Genomic DNA, 17,736 nt, shown 5'->3' on the forward strand with positions numbered 1-17,736 from the left:
GACCTTAAAAAATATTTGAGAAACAACACTAAGGACATTTTCCCTTTTATTTCCATCAGTGAACTGATGGTTTTTTCATTTCGAAGTGAGCCCCCGTGTTTGTTCGAGCAAGTGTTGTAGTGAATGGGCATTTAGGGATACTGAAATAGTTTTAGGACAGGTTATTTAATTTTGCAGTAAATACGGTCTGAATTTTTCTGCATGTCTCAGTCTCCCTCAGCTTGTGTCCTCAAGTGACATCCTAGCTGTACTCTAGCATTTGTCTCTGGCCACAGGCTTGCTGGCCTCAGTGTGCTAATATCACCCTACAGAGACAGCGGATTGTTCCTTTGTGGATGTAACTGTTAGTAGAGCTGCACAATGGTCTGTACAAGACTAGTTACTTTTTTCTTGTACATGTTTCTGTGCATCAGCATTGCATAGCTTGTATGCAAGACTAGATTAACCCTCTACCAACATCTGTAACATACTTTTTCTCCCAAATAATGGTTTTTAGACAGGAACTGGGGCTGAAGCAGGATTTGGAGAGCAATGATTTATATTAATCCTATTCTTAATCTTCCCTTGTCTTGGGCAAGTAATAATATACCGATTTACATCTATTTACAAATGTGATGAGTTTTAATCAGTGCTCACGTGTGAACTAACCATACTAGTGTGCCACAGAGCTGAGTGGAGGAAGTATGTGATCTTGTCCCTCTGTTTCTGTACATGGAAGTCCTGCAGAATGTCCTAGGACATCAGACTCTGAAGCATAGCAGCAGAAACCTAGATTTGTTTCCTTTCTGCTGGCAGTTGTGGAGGAGGTAACCTCTGCTGAAGAGCAGGCCAGACATGTGGGAGAGGTTTTATCTATTAAAAAAAAAAACAAAACAAACCACAAAATAACCCACAAACCACCAAACAAAAAATACCTAAAATGTGGCTAGGTTGTTTTGCTCAGTGAGTGTGAGTCAGAGCTGTCATTAACACAACACTTCGCACTATAAAGGAGCAAAGCAAGTCTACACGTAAGCAGCGATACAGTGATGTAAAAAGAGGGTTGCAGATGGGAAATGCAACCCCTTCCATAGGGCTTTTCGTTACTTTTGGAAGTGATAGGTGCCAAAGGAATTTGTTAGCTATAGCTATAAATTATGGTGCTATAATTGTGTTCTTTGTATTGAAGATCACTAGGAGAGCAGGATAAAAACAGTCAATGCTAATGCAATGAAATGACAGGTGATATTGGCTTACTGTCTGTAGAAAAACAGTAAAATAAATATTCCCATGTACTAACTTTCAGCATGTCTTGAATCTTAAAATCTGGGATTAATTATTCCTTGATAATGCTGCTTCAAATTTATTTAAAAGAATGTTTGCTTATTGAGAAACGCCGCTCATATGAAACTGAAATTTGCTAGGGGAATATGTCAGTTTTAATGAAACTTACTTTGAAAAATTGAGACAAATAATTTTTTACCTTACCAGAATGAAATGTTTGGAATTCTGTATGTATTTTCAGAACAAAAAAATAATGTAGTACAGCATGAAAGGCAAACTAGAACAAACAGTGACTTTTCAATGTCAATAAATTCTCATCAGGAACAAAAAGAAGATATTTTTAGGATTTCATTCAATTTTCTTCAAAGGCACTCTGAAGACCTTTCATTTTTATGATTATTCGTATAAACAAATTTGTCTCAGGTTTAGGCATAAGCCTTTCTAAAGAAGCATAAAATATTTGCTGAATTAGATAATTTCTTCCTTTAAACTGGGTATTCTGGGTATAGAACTGGAGCTCTTGAGCTTTCAGGAACTGGAGATGTCCAAGTTCCAGTGTCTACTTCAACACTTTTTAACCTTTTTATTATTCTTCCAGTAAGGAACAATTTCTCCTATACCAGCCTATTTCTTCTGCTCCAGCCTGTTCCTCAAAGAAAAGCTCTTTAGCTAAATTTATTGAACTATGAAGAATTTAATAAAATCAGCTTCTATCATGGTATCAAAGTGCAACAAAATTTGCCTGCAGATGCAACACAAATTAGTGAAAAAGCTGGGAATGGGTTACTAGTTGTCGTCTTGGGATGATAAGGACAACCATGACAGGAGCTTGCCTTCTAGTGAGGACAGCGTGTTGCTGAGTAAGATCAGGGCTGGGAGCCATTGCTGAGCCCTCTGATTTAAAACATCAACAAAATTCTTTCAGAAGAGCCAATATACCCTTGGGAGAGGGTATGGGGCCAGAGAGACGAGGGAGCAGTTTTCTTCTGAATGGTACCAAATTACGAGGTTTTTAATGAAACTACACTTCACTGTATTATAATTCTGTTAAGCCAATAGGTTTTGTGAAAATAAAGGAGTTATTCTAAGGTTCTGATTTAACAATCCATCCATGTTTAAAGCAGCACTTAATTATGTGATCTGTTTGTTTCAAAATACAACGTAAGCACATAGCTATATGTAAGTGTGTGTCATCGATGGTTGGTAGTGGACTTGCGTGTGTGCTCAAATACTGTAATGAAATGAGGCTTAGGTCTATGCAGAGATGTTGTCATTTGGTCTTTTTTGTTCTGGGCATGTTATGACAGTTCCCACAAATTGGCAGGATATGAGTGCATGGGTCATCCTCCTTTTTTTTTTTTTACTTTTTTTGCCAGGCAGCTCTGTGTGGTTTTAATCACAGTGGTTTAAGGGAGGAGGTGGAAAGGGTCTAGAGCACAAGCAGCCCTTATGTTTTCATTTCATAATCCGTTCTTTCTGTCTGACCGTATCGGTCATTTGCACAGCCTTGTGAGAGGCTTAGGCTATCTCTAGTTCAGTAAGAGCAAAGAATGAAACATAGCTGGGGGAGTAGAAAAATAGTGACTATACCCTGCAAAGTGTTACGCCTCAGTGACAGAAGTCGTGTGGGATGATACGCTTTCCCCTGAATCAGTCAGGGTTGCAGTATGAACCCAGGAGCTCTGAAGTCAGTGGAAGATCCCCCGTTGTCATAAATGGTCTTTGAACCAGGCCTTTAAACAGCAGCTCCAATATCAGCAAGGACAGCCTTGCTGGTGATTCCCTATAACTCTGCTGATAAGGTGGATGTCATGCAGGGGGCAAATGTAGGCAGCTTGATTTCTATGGCTGTGCATGAGTACGTGTGGCTGGTTGCAGTATTAGGGTTGGCCAGTCTGCCTAAGTACACTCCTCTGAAAGTGTACAGCTTTATGCTGTCTCTTCTCTGGTATTGAGTTGGCCTTATAATTGGGGCAGCTTATCCTGGCTTTGATTGCATTTCTCTGCTGAATGAAATAATCTGCATGTGTACATTTAATTCACTTACATTGCAAAAACCTAGCTCCAGATTTCCTTTCCCTGCAAGTGAACGTTGCTATGATCCAGAAAGGATCATAGCGTAGGATCATTTGCGTAGGGCAAAGTGACAATGAACCCTGGGGACAATGCTGATTCAGCTTCTGGGATCAATGGGCTGCAGAGAAGAAGGGACTGTTGTTACAGGGCTCCAGGTCTAGCATGAATCTGTTAGCTGTACTTAATCTCAAATTAAATGGTAATTATTACCATTTTCCTGAAATATCTCAGGAATTATTCCCCTTTTCACTACAGTTGTCTCTAAACCACAAGGAATTATATATATCAAGGTCTAAACTTTTTAGGGCCATATTACCAGAATTTATATTTGATTTTTTTCGTCTTTGATGTTTTTTAGAAACACTTTGTGGACACCTGTGTCTTCTAGGGCTGACATTCAGGGGTGCCAAGTGTGCAGAGCTCCTGTAAATTGCCTGAGCCTGTCCTTGCATGTCCCTTGTGCAAACCAAGGCTCTAGTGTCTCAAACCGGACAGAAGGATTTAACCGTTTTGGGTTACATATCAAAAGAAGCTGCGTAAACATCAGTTATGAAAAATGCAACCTGTGAATAGAATTTGCTTTCTACTTCCACTTCTGGAAGAATTTGTTTTGTGTTTGTCTGCTTTTGACTTACACAATGTTTTCTAAGACTAAATCTATAATCTAAAGGATTCAAAAATTGAGATGGGCAATTCTGTACAGCAGGATTTGCTCAGAGATTATCTCACAGTAAAGCAAAGTTGCCTTGTTGAAAGCAGGTAATGAAAAATTGTAGCTATCGGTCGGCGTCTCCTCCTCTTTCAAGTAATAGAACCTTTCCTCAGACTGGATCGGGTGTTTTTGTATTTCAGTACCTGCCAAAAGGGGTGGGTTTGGCTGCAAAGGGAAAACAGGAAATGGCTTGAAAATTAATAAACCTTACAGAAAACATTGCAGGGCCCACAGCAGCCCCCAGGGTACAGAAACAGGAAATTTGGCACCAGAAAGAGACAGTGTCTTTTTAGTTACAGAGCAGATTTGCAAAGAATATCATCAAATAGAAGGCTTAATTTACAGTTTTTGAGTGTATTTTTACTGAAAGAGTAGGAAGGGAAAATATGGGTTTACTTTCTATGTACTGGAGATGTTGTAAGCTAAGATTTCACTTGTACTGGAGACGGTTCTGTGGGAAGAGAAATTGTAGCGGCACACGGAGCCGCACATTTATGGAAAATTCTGTAATAAGTCAGGCAGAAGCCAGTACACTCAAATCCATCACCACGCTACAGTCTCTCACAACTTGTGGGACTTTGTGGGACAGTAGGGGGGTAATTTGGATATTCCTCTTTCAAGAGATGAGACACTTGTGTGGCCTTTTTACATGGGTGTATATAGAGAGGTCATCTGTGTATGTACATGCACGTACTCAGGTCTATGTGGTGGACTTTAAACTGAGAGTATGGATGATTATGTTCTCATCTTATGGGGTTATTGACATGGAAGTCAAAGATTCCTAGAAGGCTTTTGCAGAAATACAGACTTTTTCCCTCAGAAATGGCTTTTGCCTTCATCCTTATTCACAAATAGTTAAAAGCTGAAGTCCATCATATCTCTTTGTTGATTTGAGTAGGCCTTAAATAGCCATGGCTTTGTGGTAGCTTTTGGTTTTGAGTCACTGTGCTTTTCTTTTCTAATTTCTGGAAGTGGATTTGGTGTGCAAGATACGAGAATATATATTAGCCTCTAGCTTTTAAAATGGCAATCCAGAAGTTCTTCATCAGGCAGGTGTCAGGGAATGGCAGAACCAGAAGATGCTGGTTTCCCCCCATTTATGTTTCAGGCGGCCTTTCCTGACTGACAGGAGCACCACTTCTGATGTGAAGTCAGACTTGCAGCTGGGGTAAGGCAGAAGAAGAATTCACTGTTTGAAAAGTAAAATGTGTCCTATAGGAAGGGATTGGTATTAGTATTGACAAACTAAAATATTTGTAGTATGTAGCTATTTTTAAGATAAGCAGCTATAAATCAAACCCTGTTCCTTGACCATCTGTGCTCCTAACTATAAAATATTATATGCACAGATGTGTAAGCAACACCAGCTGTCAGATACAGAGAAGAGAGATTATTGCATCAGAAAACTGCAGCAACGCTTGAAGTTGGAGTTCTTAAGCTAGAATAGTAATGATATTGATCAGTCAGTTTTACAGATGGGGCTAGATTTTCTGCTGATATAACTCAGAGTTTCACCAAAATCAATATATACCAGTGTTCACAAACCAGTAGTCCACTCTATGGGGCATAGAGGCAGCCTAAAATGTTTGATGATCTGATAAATGGGTACACACTGAGCCAGCGCCTCTGGGCTATAACAGCAGACTGATGAAGAGAGAGCAATTCTGAAACGGCCAGGTCCCATCCTGGAAATCCTCTCAAATGGCTCTCAAAATAAACTAGTATTTAAGGGAAAAGAAGAAGTAAGCATTTACACTTGCAATAGTTTCATTTGAGATTTATGGGCAATTGTTCTTGGTACAAGATGCTTTTCTGCATGATGCCATTTCAGTCAGTCCTGAAAAGATTTGATTAAGGTGGGCTGGGAGAAGGAAAGGGTAGAGAGGGCTACGCAGTAGTTTTATGTAGGAGTGACTTGATGTGTGCAAAAATGTCAAGATTTCTCTATGATGTTTCAAAGCCTGTGGTTTGACGTTGAGGTGACTTTACTTCCTGCTTTTATAATTTCAAAATTGAAACTTCTTTGTTCGTACTGTAAGGCTCTTCATTAGAAGCAGATGAATTTGGGCCATTTAACAAAAAAGCCTGAATTACAATATTTTTCAATTAAGAGTAGCACCACTGCCTACCTGAAGCAAAATACACTGGTGTGAAGGGAGTGGGACACATTTGGTGGGTAGTCTACACTGCCTTTCTCAACATATGTATGTTGTTGGTTACAAAGACCCCTGGAGCAGAGCTTCTCAGCTGCTTTCTCAATAAAGCACTCTCCTCTGAGAGAGGACAGTTCTCTGGGGACACAGTTCTGAAAACATAAGTTTCACGGAATGCAACAGGTTCCGTACGGTGTAAGAGCTGGTTGTAGGGAGTGGGGATGCTCCCGAGGACACACTGGAGTTGGGATTTCTGTCAGTAAGTCCTTTATCCAGAAAAAGGCTTTCCAAAGTCTCCCAGCAGTTGTCTCTACGTGACATACAATGGAGTGACTCAGAGTTAAATATGGAATGCCCACTCTTTACTACTTTTAAACCTGTGGATGGCCACCATGTATTTAACAAAAAATTATAAGGTTGACGTAGGTTTTCTTAGGTCAGGAGTGTTCTTTTAACTAGAACAGCTATATAAGGAAAGCAACACAGTGGTGGAGCCAAAAGGGGGGGAAAACACGCATATACTGTGTACTCAGTTTCTCATTTCTTATAGAATGGTTCTGTGAGTTTGTTTCTTAATACTTCCAAAGACTTTCACTGCTTTTATAGTGAGTTTATACAGATAGAGCAAATGTCTGTCGTTAGGAATTTACATGTCCTCTTTTTTTTAAATACACATTGTGTTAGTGAGCTGAAAATGCACCAAGAAACGTTGTAATCCCGACAACGTGGCTGAGATCACACCTGCTTGGAATTTGAGCAGAACCCGGCCCAGCACCGTCCCTGACCTGTCTGAAGCCACACTGTGTCTCTGCAGCCAGGCCATCGACTCTCTGGGTGTCTTCAGCGTGGGGCAGGATTCGCCTGGGTTTGCAAGGAGATGGACAGACTGAGGCACGCACAGCATATGGGCACAGCCAGTTTTTCTGTAAATGAGTAATTGTCTCTTTGAATAAGCTTGTGTGCCTTTTAGAAAAATGAAATGCACATGGATGAATAAATGAGAAATACTACCCCCATTAACTTCCGTTACCAAATTCCCATTTCAACTCTGATTTTAGGGAGGAATCGCATATAAAAGAATGTGGTTTTCTTCCTTTCTGTATACAACACACGTTCCCGAAAATAAGCAGCTTCATGAAGGAAGTGCAAAGATGAACAATAGCTGGTGGAAAGAATAGTTGTGCTTCAAATGGGAGGAGGGCAGGCGGGGGCAGAAAAGCAGGGTGATTGTGGGGATGGATAGTGAAGAATGCGGGAAGGAGTGAGCGTAGAGTGATGTTCCCCAGCGGCCTTTCCTGATTCTGACACATTTCACATAACTGGGATTTATCTGCAAATAATGTTAGTGAATGAACAGAAACAGACCATTTATGTGGTCTCCGCAGCCACCAGAGGGGGTGATAGGTTCACAGGTACTGGTCTCTCTAAAACGCACTCACTGCAGGGCTGGATCCCACCACTTCCCTGGTCCCAGTGAGGCAACTGGGCACAGAAACATGCTCCAGACTAGGGAGGGTTTGGGCTGCTTTTTTTTTGCCACATCTTCAAGCAGCAGCATGTTTTTCCACTCTGGCTACATGTCCAAATAAGTATGAAAATACATTCTTCGGTGAAGGGTTTGGTGAGAGAAATAAGGCGTGGTGATCTCTCAGCAGTAGAACACATGGGGTTTCTTGAAATGACAGCCACTGTGGTGCCCCCAGCTCACCTTCTGAATGGCAACAAAATTCAAAAGAATTTGAAGAATTTTAGTAAGGGGCAAATTATACCTCAAATGGAAATGAAACCAAGCACTGAAATCAGGAGGAATCATGGATGTTTTGGCTATTTTGCAAAATCTGGATTCATTCACATATTATTCCACTGACACATAGCTGAATAATGTACTGTAATCTCTTAAAATGAAATACTGTATCACTGAATTTAATAAAGAGTCTCAACTGCAACTGCTAATGCTTTGTCTAGGAGAAATCTAATAGCATAGCTTTACAAATATTTTTGCCAAATGTTTATACTGATGAAATGTTTTCCTGAAAAATAAAGTGAATATGTATCACAGCAAGGGAAACAAGAACAACAAAGGACACAAAAAAAAATATCTAATGAATGTTCATCGTTGTTAATACAGGCTTGATTCAGGGCTTAACTATTCCTTGAACTATACTATAAATCATTTATGTATGGATAAAATGAAATGATGACTTGAGAATATGTAGGGGGTGGAGTCCCTGACTGAGTGTAGAAGGTGAACCTGGAGGAATATGATGAATCTAGAACTCACAAAGATAGACCTTATCTTTGCATTACTCAGACCATTGCCTGAGATCACTTCTTGTGATATTAGCTTGTCAGTAATAACTCGAGGGAGAGAAGGGAAGGCAGGATTTTCCTATCTAAGGGGTAAGTTAATTCATGCTTTAAATTAGGAAATAAATGTTTTATGCTTTGCTCTGTATTTGCAAGACCTGTCTTGCATAAACTAATTCTAGAACAAAGGAGAATGAGATAGCTGCTCTCTTGGAGGCCTGCTCACTACTTGAATAGCCCAAGCCATCTACACGTGTCTTCAGATCAAGGCACTATTGTGTTGTTAAAATATAAATATTTAAAAGCCTGTGCCTTCTAAAATAGAAATGCTGAAAGCTTTTAAGGTGAATATCATCTAACTTTAAAGTTCCATCCCGTTGCTGCTTCTAGTTATTTCCATATGAAATAGTAGGGAAACTGAGGCACTGAGCGCTGTAGTGACTTTTCCAAGGTTACACAGTAGATCAGGAGTGGAAATAAGATTCTCCCTCCAGTGCCAACACTGTGTCTATTTTATAAATTATTTCGTTAAATATAAGTAGTGAAGTAAGAGGGTTTTTTTTCTTTATTGGAATGTTGATATCTTCTTGGTTTCACTGCAGGAAACTGAATTAGAGAACCATGATTCATGTATTTGTAGGCGTAGGCAGCTGTACACCAAGTACAATACAAAGAATATTAACAATTTTAATCGTCTGCAAGAACTATTGATAATACAGCATCTTTCATAGCAAAGAAGATTGCTCCTAAAAGAAGGGATTTAGATTCATATACTTTGTATAGCCTGTAAGTAGTTTTATCCCTTTCCCTGTTTAGAAAAGGGAAACTGAGGCTCTGAGGTATTGCACTGTAAATGTGAATAAAAGTAAAATTCTGGTTTTAGATGGATTTTTTTGCTTTAGAACGTGTATCCAGGGCACTTGACCTGCACTTTATTTAAACGTGTAGGATATTTATGTTGCACAAAACTGTGTGCACATAAATCTTCCAGAAAGCTCATCAGGAATTATGGAGCTCTATTCTTGGCTCAGCAGTTGTGACCCTGCATCCTTCTGCTTTTGCCCTCTGTCACTTAAGGTAATGATGATGTGCCACAAGGCAGCAGGCAATACCAGACAGTACTTTCTAAAAGTAACAATAAGGTGTCTACTCTCCTGAGTGATGCCCAGTAGCTGGGCTATCAGTGACAATATTTCAGTATACTATATTTTCTGAAAAGTGATAAGTCTAAAAGCAAACTAAAAATTGTCTTGAACACTTGCATTAACTAATCTTTCATTGGATAATTATTCTTTTAGCATCAAAAGTACATCTAGAATGATTCATCTTACTGGAAAACTAGTCATTACACCACTTCCCAGTGGTACAACTTGTAACCATCCCACAGCACAGCATGTAATACCTGGTTGGAATAGCCGCCAGAGGAGATGCTTTTCTGGATAACATGTGACTTCTGTCATTCAGGTGAAAAGGCAGGTCCCATTTTTAGTTACCTAAAAATAGCGATATTACAAAAAGTAATTTTAAGCTAAGTTCCCCTCCCACCACCATCAAAATCTGTCATTGTTGGTAACTCCAACACTCCAAACTTGTTTCTGGGTGGGTAACTTCTAAGGAGGACTGCAGAGATGCCGTACCGATGCCTTGACAGCTGTTCGATGCCTGTGTCCGTGGTAGTCACACTGATGCTCTGACGCTGCTGTAGTACTGGCGGTGGTAGCTTTGAATGTTTGGGCTGCTTATGCACCTACTAAGAAGTTAATTGCAAACCATCTTCCATAAAACAAATAAAACCTTGATATAAGGAGAGCAGTAAGCTAGACTTGTATTTGCAGGAAAAGCAAATAAAGTGTTTATAATATAAAATCTGTATCAGAAGAAGCCACACATAATTTTAGCAAGTGTTTGCCTAGCTTCAGAAGAAGGAACCAAGTAATCTCTGTAAGCGTCTGTGTCAGGAAATAAATTGAAGCCTTTCATTATATGCTTAGATAAGACTTTTTTGACCTTAAGTTATAGGAGATGACTTTTTGGAAAACTCAACGATGATATCCTGCTGAGGAATATCATAGAGAAAATGTAAGACTTAAAAAATTAAATCCCTGGTTTGAACCTGGAAACACTTTCTGAAAAGAAACAGAAATTAGCTGTGAAAATTAATTTTCCCATTTTAGTTTTTTGTTGAAAGTGGGATTTTGGACATTTTTGGCTTCTCTATTTTTAGTCTGCAGCCATTCCATGGTCCCTAAAAATATCTTTTTGCTTATAGCACAGCCTGAGAAGATGGAGAATATAGTACGTGTTACCACGTGAGCAATATTTTTACCATATTCATCTTCTGTGCCATTAACTTCCTGAAAAATTTACAAGAGCCTGAAGCAAACATACTTTTTCTTCTGGGTTCCCTTCAAAGTTGAGATTTAGGAGACTTCACTTACTCCATTTTTGTGAGATTGATTGATTTATTTTTATATTACTAAAGAAAAAAAAAAAAGATGTGGAGCCAGGGATTGTGATGGCTGAGAACTCCACACTCTGAATACTGCCAGCAGTAATGCTCATTAACTTCACTAACGTTCCCCAGGAAGGAAATTGTGCATTTTACCTTCTTTTGGTGATATCTCTCTGCTTTATTGTTACTGGAATGAGGCAGCCCCCCAAATTGTAGAAGATGTATGAAGGAGTTAATCCAAAAATTAATTATGTACACAAAACAGATATGCCTCCTGATGAAGGGCAGTGAGTTCCCCTTGCACGGCAGCACTATGTCGTGGAGTGGGACAACTCCTGGGTGCCAGAGCTGTGCAGCCATGTACTGCGACACCTCCACCTCCCAATCCTAAGGGTCCTGCTGAAGTTCTAGTATTTAAAACTACTACGTACCACTGCGGTATCAGCTCGTAGGTTGAAAGAAGTTATGTTAAAGAGAGCAGCTGTGCTAGGGATTACTAATGCACTGTTCAAAGTGTGACTATAATAAAATTCTGGAGGTTACGTCTGATGTAACTGAGTACCAGAGAAGAACCCCCAATTTGTTGTCTGTGAAGTAAGTAATTTCTGAAGCAATTATGAAAGCTAGTCATTGTAATAATTAGCATTGGTTATCAACATGATTTTGAAAAGCAAATCTAGAGGCAGTATTGCAGGGCTCCAAACGTTTCCCTTTTGGGGCCTGCTGCACTCGTTGATATAATTTCACCTGACATTTCACCCATCTTATTAACAAGGCGAGTGAAATGTCAGAAGGCATTAAGTCAAAATACGCTGCGTTCCCTAAGGGACACTATACTTCTGTATAGCCAGGGAAACTTGTAAGAGGATAGAGAGATCGCTTTAGAATGAAGATAAGTGAGTGACCGGGACTGTTTACCATGAACAGGACTGTAGATGCCTCAGTTATGCCAAGAGATTGGTAACTATAATGAATTTTTGTCATCTTGCAAACATTTTTTGCATACAGTAAAGTGTATGGGCCTTTCAGACTTTGCTTTATACTTTAAAGGTAAAAACAAGTCCTTTGCATCGGGGGTTTCATCCCATTGGTTCAAGGATCTTTGTGTCACCTTTTTTTTGTTTTGTTTTATTCTGTGTGTAGATATAAAAGAACTAGGTGTTCCTCTAATTTAGAAAGGAAATTTGATTTATTTAACATAGGATTAAAAAGGATGACAGAAAGAGCTCTACAGATAAAGCGTAAGGGCCAAACTTTCCATTCTTTCCACTAGATTGCCCTCTCTGGATTTCCTGTATTCGATTTTAAAAAAAAAAAAAAAAGGGAGCTGCAGGTGCATTCATTCCGATACAGACACATACACACAAACGCACATTTGGCGTTTGCCCTGCCCTGCCAGTTTTCTTCCGTTTGAACATACTGTGAGATCCTAGTGTTCCTCGTCTTGCCTCAAGTCCAAATCTATTGTTTGTTGTCCCTTTGGACTTAGTGCTGTATGGTTCCAGTGCAGAGAGGGATGCATTTTTGTGGAGTACTTATTTTGCAGAAAGCCAGTTGTTTAGAATTAACCTGTAAAATATGGAATTGCACACTTGCGGGAATGGTGCATGTAATTTAATGACCGTGCCGTGCACTTCAAAGGGCAGTTTTCAAGCCCTATTTTGAAATTGCAGTCTGATCTTTTAAGCACTTAGTTATATGTTTCATGACGTATTTTTACGGTAAAGGGCAACAGGGAGGGTTGTAATAATTATTTCCATTATTTCTGCCACTCATGAAATTCCCGCTGACGCAAAGATGCTTTCTGCATATTTAAATCCATGAAGCGTATGCAGCAATAGGCCGTACCGTAGACGGGAGAAGGAAAGTAAGCACAAATGATTTGTCTTGGGTTTTTTTCTCTCTGCATTAGAAAAAAAGATCTAGCCTGGTTTTTTCCCCTTTTGTGACTAGTTTGCACCACATCAAATAAGTGAAATTAATACTAAGCCAAGGAAGGTAGCTTGTAATGGCTTTGCGAAATCCCTTTATCAAAGCAAACTGAAGAGTCATTAAAAGACTTCGACCTCCAATTAAATGAGCCGTGCCTTTGTAAATGGAACTGTTTTGTTGCTGGGTGTATATTTGGTATGAATTTGCATAAAATCCTCAGAAGTGCGCCATCTTTGACCTGGAAAAGACATTCAGCCCATTAACGTTACGATGTTAATGGCAAAATGAATCCAAGTGTTTTGGGGTTTTTGGTGGTTGGGGGTTGTTTGGTTTTTTTTACTGTCTGCTGTACCATGCAGGCCTAATGATCTGGAGGGGTTTTATACTCAAAGAATATAGATGCGGTGTCTTTATAAACATCAGCTGTCAACTGTTTTAATTGCTGTAAATCTATTTGCTGTTCATTAGAACAAAGAGAACTCTCCGAAGGGTTTTCTAGGTGGCACAGAGTACAAATTAAAAGGGTAGACTTCCTACTGAGGGAATACAAATTTGCTTCACAGATATTTCAGATTAATTTCTGGTTCTCCTTCCTTACAGGAAAGGAAAACCCACCTCCTTTTCACCAGAACGTACACCATTTGTCACACTTTACCCTCTGCTCAGCCAGATGGCCCAGTGGCGCCTTCACCCTCTGGATGCTGTGATAAAGTGTTTCCCAGTTGTTCCTGTAGAAGGGCTAGAAGGAATGAGTGTGGAGTGGACGATTTGGAGGAAATCAGTTCCTGACAGTTATTAGTTTCCTGTCTTTTGAAGCAAATATGCCGTGTTTATAATGGCAGTCATGGGTTAAAACTAACATTCTATTTAGCTTTACATCAGAGCTGGAAGAATTTTGTGGTATCTTGGGGTTTGAGAATTTGCACAAACTTCTTACTCTGTTTAGCCTCACTGCTGGAAACTTAGCTACAGGTTGAGACAAGTTTCAGATATGAAAGCTATGTTCATCTCCAACTGCTATGTTGAAGTCACTGACTTTCATAAATTTTCCTCTACAAATCCTATGTTGGATTTCTTACCTATATTTTTTTTAGGAACTCTGGACTTCTAAAGAATCTCTGGTCTCCCTGGAGTTTTCAGATCTTGACTGACCCATTGGTCACTCTGACCAGATAAATAGCGTTTGAGAAGAAACCTGAGGCCAGCTGTACTTGTGACTATAACACACAAGAGTAGCAGTGGATATACATGAGCATGTCTTCATTCAACAGTTTAGAAGAACTTTCACTTTTAGTCCCCTTTCATTTGCTTTAAAGCTGTGGTAATTCTGGACCAGTATATAAACTATGTAGAGGGCAAGCGGTTGACTACGCTATAGTGGCTGGATACACACTCCTTCCTGAGGGAAAAACAAAATGTAATTTACACCATTCCATCTCTTGTGAGTGCTTTTAGTGGTTGTAAATGGTTTACAGTAAGATCGTGACCACACGTCCGCCTAAGCCACGTTGTCTGGAGCAGATGACGGAAGTCTTTTGATGGGTTTTGGCTGGTCTCATTTGGCTGCTGAACTGCAATGTCTAAAGTTTTCAAATTCAATCATTGCTGCTGCCATGTTGATTAATTTTGATGTAATTTCCCTCCCAGCGGCATGTCGGCAGCAGCGACAGCAGCAGTGAAGGACTGGGCAGGTGTAATACAAGCTTCCGTTCACTTCACAGTTTGTATCATCTCATAAATTGTAAGTCAAAGGAATATACCCTTTTTCACTTTTGCTTTTTCAGGCCTCCCTAGATGTAAGATTGGGGGGAAACTGCCGAAAGCTGCCCCTTAACTGCACTCATAAAAACATGCCTGATCATAGCAAGGGAAGATTTTTCTCAAAAGAAAAAAGCACTGAAGCCAAAATGGTAAAATACCTGAATAGAAATGGGACTTCTGTTCAGAGATGTTGTTTAGCACTTGATTTCAGTGTTTAATTGATTAACATACTCTTAGTCATTCAAGTTTTAACATTGGTTCCCATGACACATTGCTAATGTATGATAATGAGGAGGAAAACCCTTTGCAATCATTATGTGCACCTGGCACAGCAGCCTTGGACATGACATGTACCTTAACTCAATGAAGCATAAGCCTGGAATAATAACTTCCTTCATGGAAAAATATGCTCAATTAGCTGTTCACAAATATGAACGAGGATGGACAGTTTCCAGTTTCATTCTCTTGTAAGTAAGGATTTACGGGCCGAGATCTGAATCCTTCATGTGCGTCTGTACTATGATTACTCTTTTTCTTCCATTACTCAAATTATTTTGGGAAGTTTTGAGCACGTTTAAGGGGAGGGCTGGAGGTTTCTAACGGGAAGATTAAACCTCTGTCATTTTTCCGCAAAGCTATTTCTTACTTCACAGGCAAGGAAGTGAATGGTTTTTCTGTTAGTTTCCTACTGCTTGCCATGATACAGTACTGCAGGCACACCAAAGATCCAGGACCAGGCTTGTCACTCCCTGTTTTATTTTAGAAGGTTCTCTGAGTTGTATCATGAATAGAAAATTAAAGGAATGAAGAGCCTAATCTATGTTGGTTTAGTCCAAAGCCTGCCTACTGTTGTGCTTACTCACCTCCTACAACTGGGAGGTATGGAGAGAAGTTGTTTCTGTTTCCTCAGTCTCCACAAAAGAATTCAACACAAACTCCTCCGCAGTTCTTTAATTGTGAAATTGTTACCCTGTTTGTTTTACAAGCGTGTTTTTCAAACCCATCCTGTCCCTCTTGCCTTAGGGCAGCCTGGAAGCCGGGATCAGAGATAAATGAGCTGATAGTTGAGATTTGATCTATGTGGGATCCCATCTGTGTGGAGAGAAGAATATTTGATTTTTGTTTGCCATCAGTTTCTCATCGGGAAGCTTGTGCTTTTTCAAAATTATATGAAATAAAATTTAGTCCTGACATATTTTTGGATAACAGGTGAGAAAACTAGGAGGGCTTTGCTTGGGAGTGCTAAAGAAGCATAGATTATAAACTAATCTTTATTTCTGAGACTACTCACTGGAGCAATTTTGTCTTTTACCATAGTGTCAGCTGAAGCCAAAGAAAGTCCTGATATGGATTATCTACTGTGATGTACATTAAAATTTCCTCCAAAAAAAAAATAATGCAGATCTTATAGGTGGTTGACAATGTATGATCTAGTGTCCCTGTTACTGTAACAAATAGTCAGAAAGCGTGAAGGAAAAGAAGGAAATTCAAATGTCAGGAGCGGCAGAATACAGTAGGTTTTTAATTTGGCTCCTCTGACTTAGTGCAATCAGAAGTTTGCTTTTCTCCTTGCATTTGCTTCCCTGCTGAGGTCTATGCATTAGTTAGTCTTGCTCTGGGACACCTCTGCTCTCTTGCCATACGCCTCCCTAAAAATAGCACAGAAGAACACCACCTGGGTTATTGCTTTTATTTTCTTGCATGGAGGGATTGAGGTTTCTTTAGTAGGCCACTGGAAGAAGAAGAAGTGACGCTGAGAGTATGGGTAAACTGTAGGAGTAGGGTAAAACTTGCCAATAGCTTATCGGAAGAGAGCAGAACGGTTGTGGAATGACCACTGTCCTGTAGGGCACAAGAGGGTGCTGTGCACTTAGCAGATAGCAGGCGAAACCCTTTCTTTAGTAGTACAGGTTACTGTAACTGACTAATGCAAATAAAAGATTAAAGAAGTAAAGCTTTAATATCTTATTAGATAGAAAGCTTTGCAGAATCTCCCTTCCTGCTATCCAAAATTGCCTGAAACGCCTGACAAGTGAATGAAGCTTCAAAAAGATTCAAGACAATTTCTGTGCTGTGTGGGAAACAGATGAGGTACTGAAATAAGCGGTAGCTAATGAATAAAGCTGAACAGACAAAATGACCCGGGAAATTTTATACAGAGAAAGACAAGTCAGGAAGAAGCTCTCCGAAATCAGAGACAGCAAGAGAAAGGTGTCAGACCGTGGCAGGCAGCCTGTGATGGCAAGCACTGGAGCTGGACTGGCATCGCTGAAGCTCAGTGCTGTTACGTGTTGGCAGTGAAACTCTGTTTGCCTGGATGCTGTGGGAGCTGGGCTGATGTCTGACGAACCTACGGGATACCTGTCTCAAAATATCCAGAGCCTGATAGTGATCCCTAGTCTCCCGCCAACCCCTTCACAAACATCTCGGACAGGAAAGCCCTGCAGAGTCTGCGCGGAAACTGCAAAGTGCACATGAGTGTGCAGAATAAGCTGTGAAGATAGTGTTGCTTATAGTGCTTCCCCTACAGGGGGCAATACGTAAAGAACGCACATGAGCAGCTAAGCAAAAGGAAGCTCTGTTTCTTACAGAAAGGAGTGGAAGTTTCAGCAAGGGCTGGTGGCATTTTTAGGGAAGCTGAGTCCTGTTCGTCCCCCTGCCACGAACGTGTTCTTGGATCTCTCACAAATTGTGCCTTATTGTCTGTAGTCTCCCATCTGTGAAACAGGCATAATAATGCTGAGGAATCTTTGAAAAGAAAATGTCAGAGTCTGATTCTGTACATTTGATAGAAAAAGGGTGGTTCTGCATAGGAGGAGCCATAGGGGCCCTGAAGTCCTGTGTATTGATGACTTCACTAAATGGAGAGCTACATCTCTCTATACAAAGTTATCATTACTACAGGATACCAAGTCAGTTCTGCTCTCCTGTGTTAGGATCAGCTTTATCTCTGACTTAAAGTCTTAATTGAATTAGGGGCAGAAAAACAGCAAATTACAGCAGGAGCAAGTGTTTGCAAGATATGGCCTTAAAAGTTCAAAAAGCATCAATTCTGCCTGAGAAATACCAGTTGCAGTTAC

Source organism: Chroicocephalus ridibundus, chromosome 16 (genome assembly GCF_963924245.1).
Source record: "Chroicocephalus ridibundus chromosome 16, bChrRid1.1, whole genome shotgun sequence".
Taxonomy (NCBI): Eukaryota; Metazoa; Chordata; class Aves; order Charadriiformes; family Laridae; genus Chroicocephalus; species Chroicocephalus ridibundus.